This window comes from Podarcis pityusensis (genome assembly GCF_964106645.2).
Source record: "Podarcis pityusensis genome assembly, chromosome: 10".
Lineage (NCBI taxonomy): Eukaryota > Metazoa > Chordata > Lepidosauria > Squamata > Lacertidae > Podarcis > Podarcis pityusensis.
In genome coordinates, this window is record NC_138035.1 from 49,622,439 (window position 1) to 49,639,460 (window position 17,022).

General features: G+C 43.4%; 1 long non-coding RNA gene across 1 annotated transcript in view; it reads left to right on the forward strand.

Moving 5' to 3' along the window:
* LOC308486080 overlaps positions 1 to 17,022 on the forward strand; it is a 234,704-nt gene that overhangs the window by 20,244 nt on the left and 197,438 nt on the right. The gene's annotated exons all lie outside the window — the stretch shown is intronic.

Sequence of the window (17,022 nt, forward strand, 5' to 3'; positions counted from 1 at the left end):
TAGAGTTTGGATCTAATGGACTTATGTGTGTGTCTCATAACTATAATTATTGCCCTTTGAAGGCATCTATTGGCCAGTTCAAATTCAAATTCTTGGTGGGCTATCCCCTCATCCACCGCAGCTGGCTTAGGACAACAAGGACAACAAGCAGCAGCAAAGTATATGGGGGTCTGATCTCCCCTCGCGCTGGACCACAACCATCACCCACCCAAAGAGGGTAAGCAATCTTTATGATGATACACTGACCAAAAGAGAGCCCAGAAAAAAATATGCTGGTGGTGTTTTTGAGTCTACCAAGCACAATTTTCCTCTTTTTCTCTCTTCCTTAGATGCTGGAACTAAAATAAATAGAGCATTTAAAATTCAAAAATAATATTTAAGTATCTGTTTTTATTGATAAATATTCAAATTAGGTTGGTGCTGTTAATTCAAATTAGCTTCACAAAACTTGGCTCAATAGAGCTCAGAATAATTCATAACTCATGACTTAATAATTTGCAATTATGTCTTCATGGGGAAATCCCAGTGGCTTGAGCACAAAGCACAAAGGTTGGAGTGACACACCACAAATCTGAGCTTTGAATATTCAGTTACTTTGACAATTCATGGCCCACTGTGGCTTTTCAAATAATCTGGCACAATAATTTGCACAATGTTCCACTTCCCCCAACAATTTGTAATGAATGTCAACATTTGGTACTCACCATTCTGCAATAATAACTGGGGGAGGGTGGGGGAGAATCCCATCCTCTTTGTATGGGCAAGTCCTGCTGCGGTGAGATAGATGAAGTGGTGTAATGTTGAAGAAAGCCTACTTGACGTTCTTCTAATGTCGATTCCATTATGAAGCCATTTGAGGTGAGAGGCAAATGGGAAAGAGTCCTCATCAGCTAGCCCTGATAAAAGAAGAAGAAGAAGAAGCTGACACAGTTATTGAGCAGTATCAGTTCTGGAATACATGTCTACAAGTCTGTGTGGGACTCTGGTATATATTTCGGCTAGTTGTTGCAAGACTCCAGTGTTTTGGAACAGAAGGGAAGTAACAGATAGAGCTTTCTCCATTAATGAATCTCAACGCTCAGTAAGGTTGTTTGAAAGGCACCAGAATACTGGGAGTCAGATGACAGCCATAATAATAACAACAATAATAACACCCCATCCATCTGGCTGGGTTTCCCCAGCCACTCTGGGCAGCTTCCAGCACATATAAAAACATTATGAAATGTCAAATATTTTTTTAAAAAACTTCCCAACACAGGGCTGCCTTCAGATGTCTTCTAAAAGTTGTGTAGTTCTTTATCTCCTTGACATCGGATGGGAGGGCGCCCCACAGGGAGGGCTTACATAGGAACAGCAAAGGAAAAAATCTAGCAATGCACACACGGTTCTGCCCTATGGACACATAAATCTTTGGATTGTGGATTTTATCTGTTTGTGAATCCACAAATTCCCATTTTACAGCTGGGGAACAGAGACTGAAAAACAGTGTTGTAGGCCATGTTTTTTCCAGCAGGAACTCCCTGGAATTCAGTTCCGGCACCTCTCAGGTGGACGGCATTGCCATTATAAGAGAACAAGGGAGGTGTTCCTGGTGAAAAAGCACCTATTTTTCTAGCACTGGTTGTAGGCAGTATGCTTCTGTATATCAGTTGCCCGAAACCACGGGAGAGAGGAGTGCTGTTCTGCTCAAATTCTGCTTGTAGGCTTCCTATTGGCATCTGGTTGGCCACTGTGGAGATAGGGTGCTCAACTAGGACGGACCTATTGGTCTGTTCCAGCAGGCTCTTCCTATGTTCTTACAGCCATCATATGAGGTGACACAAAAATTCCTTTTGCTTTCCAACAGATAATTCAGGCATTATTTTAGTCGTTTGTTCATGGCCACTGCTCTAGTAACATATGGAATTGAAGCCATGTGCGTATGTCTGCATTTAGCATGTTTTGTTTTTCTTTTAAAAATAATAGCCATAAGATGGAGGAGGATGATCAGTACCAGGACTGTGATGCCCTAGGAAAGGTGGGTTAATTTTTTATGCCTGCTTTGCAGGGATTATTTTCACTGGAACCACAGCATAAGAGGAAAGTGTTCCTATGTGCCATGGATGGTCCTAAACATGATCATCCGCACTTCACAAACATACATTTAACATACCAAACAGTATGAAGGAGCATCTCCATCCCCATCTTTCAGCCCGGGCACTGAGGTCCAGCTCCGAGGGCCTTCTGGCGGTTCTCTCACTGTGAGAAGTGAGGTTACAGGGAACCAGGCAGAGGTACAGTGGTACCTCGGGTTACATACGCTTCAGGTTACATACGCTTCAGGTTACAGACTCCACTAACCCAGAAATAGTGCTTCAGGTTAAGAACTTTGCTTCAGGATGAGAACAGAAATCAGGCTCTGGCGGCACGGCAGCAGCAGGAGGCCCCATTAGCTAAAGTGTTTCAGGTTAAGAACAGTTTCAGGTTAAGTACGGACCTCTGGAACGAATTAAGTACTTAACCCGAGGTACCACTGTAGTGGCGCCTGCCCTGTGGAACGCCCTCCCCTCAGATGACAAGGAAATAAACAACTATCTGACTTTTAGAAGACATCTGAAGGCAGCCCTGTTTAGGAAAAAAATTAATGTTTGATATTTTATCGTGTTTTTAATATTCTGTTGGGAGCCGCCCAGTGTGGCTTGGGAAACCCAGCCAGATGGGCGAGGTATAAATAAATGAGCCTGAGAAGTCTGGGGGTGGGAACTGGCTGAAACTATCTATCTATCACAGGCAACCCCAAACTCGGCCCTCCATCTGTTTCAGGACTACAGCTCCCATCATCTCTGACCGCTTGTCCTGTTAGCTAGGGATGATGGGAGTTGTAGTCCCAAAACAGATGGAGGGCCGAGTTTGGGGGTGCCTGCATTAAGGGTACTGAACATAACTGCAGAGGGACTGAACCCACAGAAAACTGTTTCCCATGGTGCTACTGCAATTGAGGTGGTAATCCTATACACAATTATCTGGGGATAATGGTCCTTGTACTCAAGGAAGCTTACTTCTGAGTAGACATCTATAGGATTGCACCGCACATCGCTACATATTTGAGAGATAAATCTGGGAAGGAACCCGAAAATATGAAGCCATCTCACATTTGCAATGCATGACAAGGCAAAATGCACCGTAATGGAAGTCAGGTGTTTAAACTAATTTCTAATTTAGCCGCAAAGGAAGCAAAGATAAATGTTAGTCTCCTGAGCAAGTTTTTGCAAGTGACACTACAGGATCCGTCAGTATGAAAGGGTTTACCATACTTTGCAGAAAAGGTTAACTCTTCAAACAGTGTTGTACCAACATAAATGTTAATGAGTTTGTGTGTGGCAGCAGGTAAGCAAGAGATGGCAAAAGGAAGCTATTGTGATAGGCAGATAATTACAATGGAAGTCATGTCTTGGGTAATGAGTAGGATTCACATCACATATCTTTCCAGTCACAGTACAATTTCTCCAGCTCTGTTTATGGTAATCTATGGGATTATTTGACAGCAAGGTGACATTTTGACTTTGGAACAAATTTCTTTCATAGACAGTGCAATTACTCACTGGTATTGTGACATTCAATTAGGCACAGAACTGCTATGCAATTTAGATATTATTATATATATATATACTAATGGGGAGAATATATAAATATTGGGTCTATTTTTCATTAACACACAGGGTCATTCGCTTCTTAATATTCTGTCCTTCTTATGCAAAGAGCCATGATCTACCTAATGCAATCGTGCCAATATGCAAGAGAAATTAAAATCCTTGCAATTTTTTTAACCAACTGAACTATGGTAGGTAGTGCCCCCCCAAAAGGTAAGAAAATAGTAGAGTGTGCTTCAAAGTCTTAGCCATGCTGAGAGTTAATTTCATAGTTCAGAAGTAGGATTTCTCTGTGCTTCTAAACTATGCTAAGGATTAATAAATTATGTACGGCATTTCAAAGACCGCACAAAAGGAACACACACGACCTGAACATTGGCAGCCATGGCTGATGGCTCTGACCACAGTGGTATATTTTAGCTGGGGAGCTGACATACACATGCCTGAAAGGATTTGACCTGACAGGCACAAATCTTTTAAGTGGCACAGCAGGTCCGTGTCACTTGTTCTTCCGCTTTGCGAAAGTGAAAGAGGGGACTGCCGGGGGCATCTCTCGCGTGAGTGAGTGAGTGAGTGAGTGAGGCATTCCATTACAGGAGACCCTTAACAAGGCCAGTTCCTCTAGAGCAACGGTAAGTGCAATTTAGAGCAGCGTTTAGAGATGCAGCTCCATACATCACACAGCTTACACTTTGCATAGGCTCTCTGCAGACAGTCAATTTTTGTCCCAAGATTTAGCAGACAAAATGAGTTGGTGCCATATTCCGAATGGAAATTGCTACCAATCGCCACAGATGGCAGTGAAGAAAGATGCTGCCTCGATACCATTCCAACATCAGCACGCTACATCTCAACTCTGTTGGCATGATACGAACGATGGTGTCTGTCAGGAGCGAGCCAGCGCTAAATCACAACATTCAAGTTGGAGTCAACTCTTAATTAGCAAGAAGAAGAAGAGTTTGGATTTGATATCCCGCCTTTCAATCCCCTTCAGGAGTCTCAAAGCGGCTAACATTCTCCTTTCCCTTCCTCCCCCACAACAAACACTCTGTGAGGTGAGTTGGGCTGAGAGACTTCAGAGAAGTGTGACTGGCCCAAGGTCACCCAGCATCTGCATCTGGAGGAGCGGAGACGCGAACTCAGTTCTCCAGATTACGAGACTACCGCTCTTAACCACTACACCACACTGGCTCTCAAGAGCACGATCTGCACAGACGTGGTGGAGTGTCAGCCCTAAAGAGGACTGCAGCTCACCCCCAGGAGATCTTGCCCCATGGATCAGTTGCTGAGACTCAAAGTCCCCGCTTCCCCCTAGCTGTCTAAATTCCCTCCTCTCCAGAACTTTTTCTAAGCAGTTGGAGACTGCGCCTGTGTGAAGCCAACCTCTCCTCTGCCCTTTTCAGGCCTCTTCTGGTTCTGGGAGACAAGGCGAGAGATGGGAGGAGAGACCTGTGCCTCTGCACCAGCCTGACTCATCTCTGCCTCTTGGCCTCCCTCATCCCACTCTCCTGCTTCAGCGTCTGCCTCTGATTTTGGACTTCTCTCCACCACAGACTCTCCCAGCTCACTAAGCCCTGTCACCTCTTCAGCTTCCGACACCTCCTCTGCCACTATGCTCTCTTTTGCTTGTGCCAATGAAGCCTCTGACATCAATTGAATGAGGGGCTACCATGGCAAGGAACATTCCTACCTAACTGGAACAAAGTTGTAAGAAGTTTTGTTTGCATTTTTTGCAAGAGAAGCAAAAAGTGGCAGCTTAGAATGGTATCCAGAGACCCAAAAGAAAATAGCAGCTGAATTGTAAGCCATGTGAGTAAAGGATCCTCCAATCTCTCCAGGGTTTAGGAACCCTGACCAGTAGCTCCTGGCACTGGAAAGAATGGAGAAGCTTATGCTCATGTCTAGCTCTCTAGATGGAGCTGCCGGCTCAAAGATTTTCAGTGCATTACTAAAAACAAGGCCAGCCAGCCCATGAGACTTGGGGTGGCAGTCACTTCGGTTGATAAGTTGGGAACAGCTGGCAGGGGCAGCAGTTCCATGCAGCCAAGGAGTGTGCCTCCTGACCTTGTTGCCTGCCTCTACCTCCTCCTCCACTGCCTGCCAGCGTGGTGTAGTGGTTAAGAGCGGTAGAACTGGGTTCACTTCCCCGCTCCTCCACATGTAGCTGCTGGGTGACCTTGGGCTAGTCACACTTCTCTGAAGTCTCTCAGCCTCACTCACCTCACAGAGTGATTGTTGTGGGGGAGGAAGGGAAATGAGGTTGTTAGCTGCTTTGAGACTCCTTAAGGGGAGTGAAAGGCAGGATATCAAGTCCAAACTCCTCCTCCTCCTCCTCTTCTTCTTCTTCTTCTTCTTCTTCTTCTTCTTCTTCTTCTTCTTCCTTTCCAGCCATGGTTTATTTCCCCCAACACCTTCATCATACTAGGGCTTCCCCATGCCATGTCTAGTCACCTCAAGTGGTGTGGGTGGGTGCCATTTTCTGCAAAATGTCTTAGACAGGCTTATGTTTATTCATATGTGAACCCCACTTTGCTGCTTAATAAGTTTGCTGAGGATTCCAGCGTTTGTCTTTTTCTCCCAGAGTGCAAAATTTGTGAGTAAACTGCCTATCACTCATTGTAACAAATCCGATATTGGAATAAGTAAACAATTCTGTGGGATACAAATCACAGTGAAAATAAAATCACAAGGCTAGAAATAAAAGCCACACACTTATAAAAATAAATCCAGACTTATTACCTAATCATTGCATTTTTAAAAAAAAAAAATATCAGCAGGCATCCACCTGCAAAGATTTGTCCACAGAAATATGTCCAAAGTTCCAGATAAATACTTCTCCCTTAAAAATATTTATGCATGTGGTATATAATAAATAATCTGTATAAAAAAGATGGCAAAGCTTATTAATCATTTCCATATTATTCTTTCCATTGGCTCTTGATATAAATGACTAGACCGAAATCAGCTTCTGGAAAGTTGGCGTAGGTAACTTATTTATAGTCATGGTGTGGAAAAAGACAATTTTCTATCAGTATCCCATTATTTCCACTTCTGTTCAGTAATTTGTGACCTGAATGAATAAAGCCTAAGGCTTTAATAGGATGAGGATGCTGAAAAGATTTATGAAGGCTGGTTGAGAATATCTCACGATTTTTCCTCCTGAGTACCAAGCTACAGTGATAATTATCTTACATTTATTTAGTAGCTTTCACACCAAGGGATCTCAAAATACTTTACAAAAATAGCAAATCATATACAGAAATCTTTCCATCCAGTGCTAGAGGTCTGCTACAACCTTTGTTGCGAAACAATATTTAACAATCCCATGCAAAACTGTGCACCTCTTCACAACTGGGATTGAAAAACCATGACATTTTCCAAGGAGAAGGAAGCGGAAGCTCAGCTACAAAAAGCCTGTACGTTATTTCCTATATAACATACCTCAAAGAGCACTCAAAGCTTTCTTTTTTTGGGGGGGGGGGTCGTGTTATGTACTGAAGTTCTCACCCTGGGCCAGCAGGGGGATACTGTAGATAGTTATGCAAATGAAGGATCAAAAGTGACGTTCAGTGATTGGATAGTTTGTATGCAAATGAAGGATCGAAAGTGACATTCAGTGATTGGATAGTTTGTATGCAAATGAAGGATCGAAAGTGACATTCAGTGATTGGATAGTTTTAGAAAGTTGCAACAGTTACATTGTTCTGGAACTCTATATAAGCAGGCTGACTGAGCTCCTCAGTTCAGTTCTATTCCAGCTTACAAATAAAGAGCTGCTTTGGAAGAATCGCTGTGTCGTCTGATATGTTTGCCCACAACTTAACAGGGGGCACTTTATTTTTCATGAAATGAAGAAAATTGCTTGTGGAATAATTTTCTCTCAAATCATGTGGTACAGGTGGCTACTCCTTTAATGGCTGAGGGCTAGATTCATTGTTGGCCAATTCTATGGGGGCTGCATGGTGTTTATAGAGGGTGAATCCTATACAGTGTGGCATATGCTGCTTGCCTTCTGCCTGTCTCAATGATAAGCTTATCCCTTATAGCAGTGTTCCCCAACCTTGGGCCTCCAGCTGTTTTTGGACTACAACTCCCATCATCCCTCGCTAGCAAGACCAGTGGTCAAGGATGATGGGAATTGTAGTCCAATAACAGCTGGAGGCCCAAGGTTGGGGGACACTTCCTTATAGGATAGAACAATGCCCCCAGGTTCCAACCTCCCTAGATGGTCCAAAAAGATCCCATGGTGGACAGGGGTGCCAACTTGAATAAAATATTGCCCCGCCCCCCACATAATCGACCACATGTCGCAGCACACACACACCATTTGAATCGGAATGCCAATCAACTGGGGGGAGGGCTCGAATATTTTATTGTTAGGGCCCCCGCAGCCCCTAGGAGTTGGCTCCTATGATGGTGGATGGTATCAGAAGCTGCTGAGATATCAGCAGAACCAGGAAACTGCTTTCACCTTTGTTTCTAGCCCACCAGAGATCATCAGGCAGTGTGACCAAGGCAGTTTTGTGTCCCATAATAGGACACAGAAGAAATCTGTGCGGAATTTGTCGCTGTTATCTCTGCCAACCTCATGGGCTGTCGCTTGTTTGTGTTGTGTAATCTCCTTGTAGTTACAGGACATTGTTTTCAGCCCGAACTCACCAGAACTCAGTTCTAGCACCTCTCAGGTGGGTGCCATTGTCATTATAGGAGAACAAGGGAGGCTTCCACGGTGAGTTCCGGCGCCTTTTCTTCTAGGAAAAAAAATAGCAAAGTTTGGATAGTGTGAGTTCATTTGCCATGGCCTCAAACACATGAAATGTATTGCAGGCATCACCAAAGTGTGAGAAAAGACCACCATACAATTCATGACAGTGCACAATTTAGTGCCAGCCTCCTATAGAGCTTTATTTACAGTATCAAGTCTCTTGGAGTATCTTATTCCCATCAGCACTTGTCTTAGACTGACCAAGCTTTTAAATCTCTCTCAAAGTGGCTAGCAGTTCCCTCCACAAAGTATATTCTTATCTTCTCGCCTACCCACACCATATGGTGGAAACTGCAGCTTGGCAGACTCAAGCAGCAGAAGCAGTCTCCTGTATATATGTTAAATTATGGGAGTTATACAATTCACATATTTATAAATGTATCTTAAAAAGGTAAAGGTAAAGGACCCATGACTGTTAAGTTGTGGGTGAACATATCAGATGACACAGCAATTCTTCAAACAGCTCTTGTTTATTTACAGACCAGAACAGAACTGAACTGAAGGGTTCAGCCAGCCTGTTTATATAGAGCTCCACTAGAACGCAACAGTAACCATTTTCTGTAACTATCCAATCACTGAACGTCACTTTCGATCCCTTATTTGCATATGGGGATCTGAGTGAAAACTATCTACAGTATCCCCCCTGCTGGCCCAGGGTGAGAACTTCAGTACATAACAATGACAGTTAAGTCCAGTTGCAGACGACTCTGGGGTTGCGGCGCTCATCTTGCTTTACAGGCCAAGGGAACCGGCGTTCGTCCGCAGACAGTTTTTCCGGGTCAAGTGGCCAGCATGACTAAGCAGCTTCTGGAAAAACCAGAGCAGCGCATGGAAATGCCATTTACCTTCCCGCCAGAGTGGTACCTATTTATCTACTTCCACTTTTGGTGTGCTTTCAAACTGCTAGGTTGGCAGGAGCAGGGACCGAGCAACGGGAGCTCACCCCGTCATGGAGATTTGAACAGCCTACATTCTGATCTGCAAGCCCAAGAGGCTCAGTGATTTAGACCACAGCGCCACCCGCGTCCAAATGTATCTTAGGGGCCTACAATTTTCTGAGTGCCTGGAGCCTGCAAGATGGCACAAGGCTTCCTTATTTGTGTTCCAGTGGCCAAAAAAAAGAAAGATGTTGTACAGGTACCATATCAAAACATATGCTTTTCTCAACATACAGCTGGAAAGATGTGATGCACCACTACTTGGGTTGGAAAAAGCTGGCTGTGAAGTGACCACAATATATTCAGTATCTCCCATACTAATTTTATAAACTAATGCCAAGATGCAAACCAGAAGAGATTAAGAGCTGAGCACACTTTATATGGACTAAGTCCCACTGAATTCAGTAAATGTGTTTTGGATCATGTAGCATGCCCCACTGATTTAAGTTTCAAAACTTTTAACAGGTGCTTACATTGTCTTCAAGAGTATTCAGTTTGAAAGGTATTGTGTTTATTCTCTTCAGTCTGGTGGTCCTCACAGCAGCCCCAGAATGCAGCCGCTATAAATTCCCCATTTACAAATGGGGAACTGGGCTGGAGGATCACATCCAATATCAGGAGACCTATTTGATGCCAAAGTTTTCAGCCTGCAGGACTTTCTCCAGCACAGCAGGTTCCTAATCAAAACATCCTCACTGCAACTGCAACAGCAGCCAGCCAAATGTATTCCGCTTGCATTCTCCAGATCATTATTATGAGGAAGTAAATATTTCATTTTTGAACTCTCTGGGAGCTGAACAATGCAGTGGAAGTGTGTTTAATTTCTAATCTATTTTAACATTAGAGTTATGTAAATTTGATTAAAATGCAGATTTAAATAAAAATGGAAATGCATGCTGAAGTCGCTTCAGGCTTGCTTTGTTTTCGCCGCAGAGCTCTTTCCAGTGGTGCCGCAGCTCCCTCTGCTGTACTGATGGGAGGAATTCAGATTGTTCTTGGGCTTTTCACCTGTTAGCAATGGTGGGGGAGAGAAGCCGTTTAATGTTAGGTGTTAAAATAATGCAATAACTCTATGAGCTGAGAAGCACTACAAGAAGTTGCTGGTTGCTGTCCTCTTGCCTTTTCAAGTTAAAGGAAAAAGGCCATCAGCACAATCAGCCTTCTTCTCTGTGACTGAAATAGCAACAAGACACTTGAAATACCAAAACATCATCATTTTTAGGGGATCTGGGTTCCTATGTGTTTTCAGGATTCCTACCTCTCCCTAGAGCTGGCAGGTCTGCATGGCTAAGTTTCCCACTTTCAGCAAAGACTGAGGAATTAAGAGCTTGTTGCCTTTTCTAAAGAAGAAGAAGAAGAAGAGTTTGGATTTGATATCCCGCTTTATCACTACCCGAAGGAGTCTCAAAGCGGCTAACAATCTCCTTTCCCTTCCTCCCCCACAACAAATATTCTGTGAGGTGAGTGGGTCTGAGAGACTTCAGAGAAGTGTGACTGGCCCAAGGTCACCCAGCAGCTGCATGTGGAGGAGCGGGGAAGCGAACCCGGTTCCCCAGATTACGAGTCCACCGCTCTCAACCACTATACTACACTGGCTCTCAAGTGTATCCAACTTCCATGTATCCAAAGAACCTCTAGTGCAAGAACTGGGGACTTGTGGTTCTCCAAGCATTGCTGGACTACAACTCCCATCGTCTCTGACCACTGGGCATTCTGATGGGAGTCGTAGTCCATCAACAACTGAAGAGTCACAGGTTTTGTATCCCTGCTCTAGCACAACCATGTTGCCACGACACGAAAGGATCACTGTCTCCCCCAGTTCCTGCCTACCTGCCATGCTGAATCATGCCCTCTACCTCCCACGTCACATTTCCTTTGACCATCAGAAATGGCCTTTCAGGTAGGTGCAAGGATTGCAGCAGGAAGGAGGCAGAAATGTACCTTTCTGTAACTGGAGTTTGTCTCATAAATCCACTTCCTGCGCTCACAGTCAAGTTCTACATCACCAAACCAACAATACAGCATGATTCTATATATAGATGGGCTGAATTGTTTTCGTCCTAACCTTTTCCATAATTTTTCTGTGTGAATCTATAATCCATTCATCCTCACAGTAAGTTTCTATGTATACCCGTCAAACCATTTTTGCTTTTCAACTTTTTTCATAATTCTTCTTCTAAGTGAGTCTGTTTTTCATACAGCCTAGCATATCTGCTGATCTGGAATGATTTTTGATAGCACTTTATTTTGCATTTTGGGTCTTAAAAGAATATTTCCTTCCTTCCTTCCTTCCTTCCTTAATACTTCCAAGAGCCAGATATTTTCAACCACTAATTCTGATAAAGCCTCTAGAATGGATTAATTATGGCAATATTCTTTGACTTGCTTCCTTGACCCTTTACTTCAACCTTTAGGTTAAAATCACATAGCCACTTACTGAAGTGCAACCCCTCTGGAACTCATTGGGACTTGGTTCTCGGCAGACAAGTATAAGATTGCACAGTCAACATTTTTAAATGTCTTGTGGGCATTTCCTTTTTTCATTCTGCATTTCTGGCTTTCTGTTTTATATATTTCCTTGCATTGGGTTCCTCACCTTCACTGGATTGAGTTTAAACTTTTTAAATTCACTTTTGACCCTTCATTGCCTTGGTCTCTGCTATCTTTTGTCCTTGCTTTCTTTTGATGCTGCAGTTGACTTTTTGGAATAAGAATGTGATCCTATGCCTGTTTATTCAGAAGCGAGTCCCACTGTGTTGAGTAGGGCTTTCCCCTATGTGTGTTTAAGACTGCATCTTTCTTGGAAGTAAGCCTCATGGAGCACAGCAGGACTGATTTCTAAATAAACATGCATAGGACTGGGCTGCAGACAGTGCCCTTCTTAAACCTCATTTCTCGTGCACTGTTTCTCAGCATCATTTTGTTGACAGGAAACTGCCTTACATCACAGACCACTGTGAGAACAGGATGCTGGACTAGATGGGCCATTGGTCTGATCCAGCAGTACTTGTCTTATGGTCTCCTTATGTAGACTATTGGTCCATTTAGCTCAGGGCTGTCTCAACTGACTGGCATGGTTGTGTCAGGCTTTGGGAAAGCGGCTTCCTCCCTCCCTTTGGCTGTGGATGAGCAGAACAAAGCAAAAATAGTCTCTTACCATTTAAAGAGATTTTAATGGTCACAGCTAAAGAACAAGGAGTCCGTCTCGGAGTAAAGGTGCTCCCAGTTAAGGTTTCCACCCACTTCCCCCCTAGTCACTTCTGCGTCTTGCAACCTTATCTCACAACCACCGTGCTTTTTGTGTAGCCACCTTATCTACTCTACGTGACCTTGGAGTGATAGGCTGGACACTTTCCAGTGAGAGAGTGTCTGTTAGCTCTCTCTCTTCCAGTTCTTCTTCACCTTGCTGTTCAGCCCCCAGTTCTTCCCAACTTTTTTCTTCAGAACTATGCCCCTCTTCAAACCACTGATCCAAATCTATACTGCTCCACTGCTCCTGGGCAGCTTCAGGATCCTGGTCAGGAGCAGGGGCAGGGGCAGGGGCAGGGGCAGGGGGAGGCTCCCACCATTCCTCATCAGAGCAGTACTCCTCAGCCTGGTCTCTGACAGGTTGACTCTTTCCTCACTCTACCAGGAGATGCTAGAGACTGCGGAGCTCACTCAGTAAACTGTGGACCTGTTTCTTATGCTTCAAATGCTCTTCTGCCATCAAACTAGCTGGTTTTCTTCCTGTCTTTAGGACATCTCCCTCTCATAATATTAGAGCTCAAGACCATCCAATGAAGCTGACGAAAGGGAAGCCTGTTTGCATATTAAAATCAGTGTGCAATTCCACAAACATAGTATCATCGTTATTGGCGACAAAGGTGTAACACAATTGAGGGGTAGATGAAGGGCAAGATATTAAGACGTGTGACTTTTTTGTGTCTTCTGAAAATGCAGTGTCATGCAAAACATAATCTAAACTGGAGCCCTGGAAAAGAAGCAAAGAGCAAAGGAATATTAACAAGCAAGATTATGCTATTGCAAGGCTAAGCTGAGCCCCAGGGAATTTAGACAATGCAGAAGGTCGGCTAGATTACATCAAAGGAGGGGACTTTTAGAATTTAGTGTGCAATTTTCTCCATAGGTGTATAAAGTATTTTTCTAACTGCTTTTGTTCCGATATTCAGTCACTTTGCAGCCAGCAGCTATGCAACAGTAGGTTGCTGATAAAATTACCTCTTGAAAACAAGATTAGAAATTCTCCACATGAAATATAGGAGGGGAAGATGTGAAGCAGCGCTTGGCTAGATAACTAAGGCTGCCGCAACCTTATGCACACTTTCCTGAGAGTAATATCCATTGAACGCAGTGGGACTTACTTTTGGGCAAAAATGCAGAGGCTTCACACCAAAAGATACATGATTCCTAAAAGGTACTATCAGCCCCCAAAATCTAAAGTGCTGATTCACATCACATTTTTAAAAGGCAAAGCCAACCTCAATTGACTCTTTAGATCCATTTTATTGCAGACTGTATCAACGAGTTTGGGACTTGATCCGTGTTCTGACACCCATCCCGACTGTGATTCTATTACATTGCTATTTTTAGAAGAATTTGCTACATAAGCCATGACATATCATCCCCCCCCTTGTGCCCTCCTCAAAGTACACCCCCCCATACACACTCCAAAACAATAGCAATGCAGTTATCATAGATCTGTTCATTAGCTGGAATTCTTTTTCTCTAAATCAATAATAGCATTACGGTGAAGAAATTGAAGAAGTGCAGCAACATCAAGCAATTACATTCCACCTACCTAAATTACCCCTGCAATGATAATTGACACAGTTTCTTACACTCTTCTTCAGCATTAGACTTTTGTGAGCACAGATCAACATTAACCGTCCTTCTGCACACAGAGTAGTTATTCGGTGTTGTGAACCAGTAAATCATGATGATCGGGGTAAATTTATGTGGCTGTTCAAGGGCCCTCAAAATCCTGATTTAAGCATAGTAAAATGCAAGCTTTTTTAAAATTAAGTGTTTTTTTAGAAACTAAGTGGGGGTTTTTAAGAAACTTGGGGGTTTCTTTAGGGGGGGTTACATTCAAGATCTACATACCCTCCAACATTTCTCCCATGAAAATAGGGACATCCTATTCTGCATCAGGAAGCTTCTCCCGTGTTTGATCCCGCCACACACATACAAGTCATATACATATAAGCATCTGTCCCCTTGAGACAGTTACAACCTCTCAGTCTAACCTACCTCATAGGATTGTTGCAAAGAAAAATGTGCGAGGGAAGGGATCATGTACAACACCTTCCACAGATAAATGGAATGAAATAAAAATTTAGCTGTAAGCTGCCTTGAGTCCCTGTCAGGGAAAAAGGCAGGCTATAACAACAACGACAACAACAACAACAACAACAACAACAACAGAAACTCTGAGAATGATCAGAAACATAAGGTAAAGGGGACCCCTGACCATTAGGTCCAGTCGCGGACGACTTTGGGGTTGCGGCGCTCATCTTGCTTTATTGGCCGAGGGAGCCGGCTTACAGATTCCGGGTCATGTGGCCAGCATGACTAAGCCGCTTCTGGCGAACCAGAGCAGCGCACGGAAACGCCGTTTACCTTCCCACCAACGGTATCTATTTATCTACTTACACTTTGATGTGCTTTCGAACTGCTAGGCTGGGAGGAGCAGGGACCGAGCAATGGGAGCTCACCCAGTCGTGGGGATTTGAACCGCCAACCTTCTGATCTGCAAGTCCTAGGCTCAGTGGTTTAACCCACAGTGCCACCCGCGTCCAATCAGAAACATACCAGAAAGTAAATTCTATTAAACTCAGTGGGACTTAGTTCTGGCTAAAGGATTGCTTAGGAAAGCAGTGTAAGGCTGCACAGTCTTTACCCAGTTATCAGGGAGTAAGATCCATTGAATTCACTGGGACTTTCCTCTCAGTAGACAGTGTAAGGCTCCATTTCATAGCTGTCAACTTTTTCCTTTTCTTGCGAGGAATCCTATTTGGAATAAGGGAATTTCCCTTTAAAAGGGGGAAAAGTTGACAGCTATGCTCCATTTAGAATAAAGGAATAAACACTCCACACATTTCCTTAAAACTGGCTGGCTGCTGAAGCATTGCAATTAAAGAATTTAAAGTAGATTGGTGACATTTTCCTTCAAAATTTTAGGAAGGGCTTTGTATGCCAGCTTCACCATTTCTTTAATTTACTGCAGGAATTTAATTTTTTGCACCTACACACACACCCGACTTTTAATTGTTCTCTGAGATGTGGAGGGGAGGAAAAAGGAAAACAGGGACATTCTGGGATCAAATCAGAAACTGGGATGGCTTCTGTATTTCCAGGACTGTCCCTAGAAAATAGGGACACTTGGAGGGTGTCTAACTACAATTTGTTAGGGAGTATGTTTGAGCACAGGTGGTCTATAGCTAGGAAGACCTTACTGCAAGGCACTGCCAACCTTATTATGGTGTTTGAATAGATGTAAAGCCTGCAAGGCAAAATGCAGTTCTGGGTCCTTCACTATTGTGGAGCATAGAATGTCCCCCACCTGAATAAAAAAGTGGGCATCTCAGGCCTAAGGGACTTGGTGGAATAGTAAAAATGAAAGGATTTAGCTGAGTGATAAGAATCAAGCAAGGACTAACAAGGTACGCAAATGTTTAACTATCACTGGCAAAGTTGCTCTGATCCTAAGGTCTCGGGCTGGCAAAATGAGGAAGAGGTTGACATCCTAACTTGAAATGGCCTCAGGCCTCTTGTAGAATTTCAATATTGCATCCCCTGCAACGCTTCCATTTATTATACCCTGGGAATCCCTAGAAGCCAAACTCCTCTAATAATTATGTTTGAGGTCTTCTCCTGCAAATATAAATAGCCATGAGTAGTGGCAGTGTATTATTTTCTCAGAAGGATTCCATAAATTCTATAATCATTTCACACTGTATGCTCAGTGCAGGCTTCTTAGGGGTGCTAGACAATCTGTAATTTAGACTGCAATTTCTTCTCTGCTTAAACCTCTTAGCATTACACTATGCTCAGTGATGACAATGTATAAATAAACAATCCTCCCATTTTAGTCGACCCTGCATTTAATATGGAATGACTATGGAGGGCTGCAAGCCCTTGCAGCTGAAAGGGGAAGCTTCAGTTTCTCTGTGAAACCTCTGGCACCATCTCAGGACATCTGTGCAAAGATTGCTGTGTGTATCAGATGGACTTTCATAAGCATTCACCTCCAAGCTGCAATATTAACTGTGGACTACAGTGCAGGCTTTCTATAAGGTACTCTCTCACAGCACAGCCCTCCAATCTGCAACAAGGATATTACCATAAACAACACTACACTTTAATGTATCCTGCTCTGACTAACCTGCAATGTGGGTAACATCGCAGGCTTGCTTTACTCTAATCAATGAACCTGTAGAAGGATTTGATTTTCTTGAACAACATTGCAGGGTGGAGCCTGACACTGTGTGAATATTCAGTGTGAACACTCATAAATCATTCTTTCATGTCCTTTTCCAACCTAAGTAAGAACCAAGTTAGAAAAAGCAAGGCCACTTTCCTTTGCTGCTACCTTTCAGGTTTTTAGGTAAATATAGTGCCCATTCACAGCTATATTAAAATTTTGACTTTCTCCTTTAGTTTCTATGGGCAGCTCTCACTTCTGTCC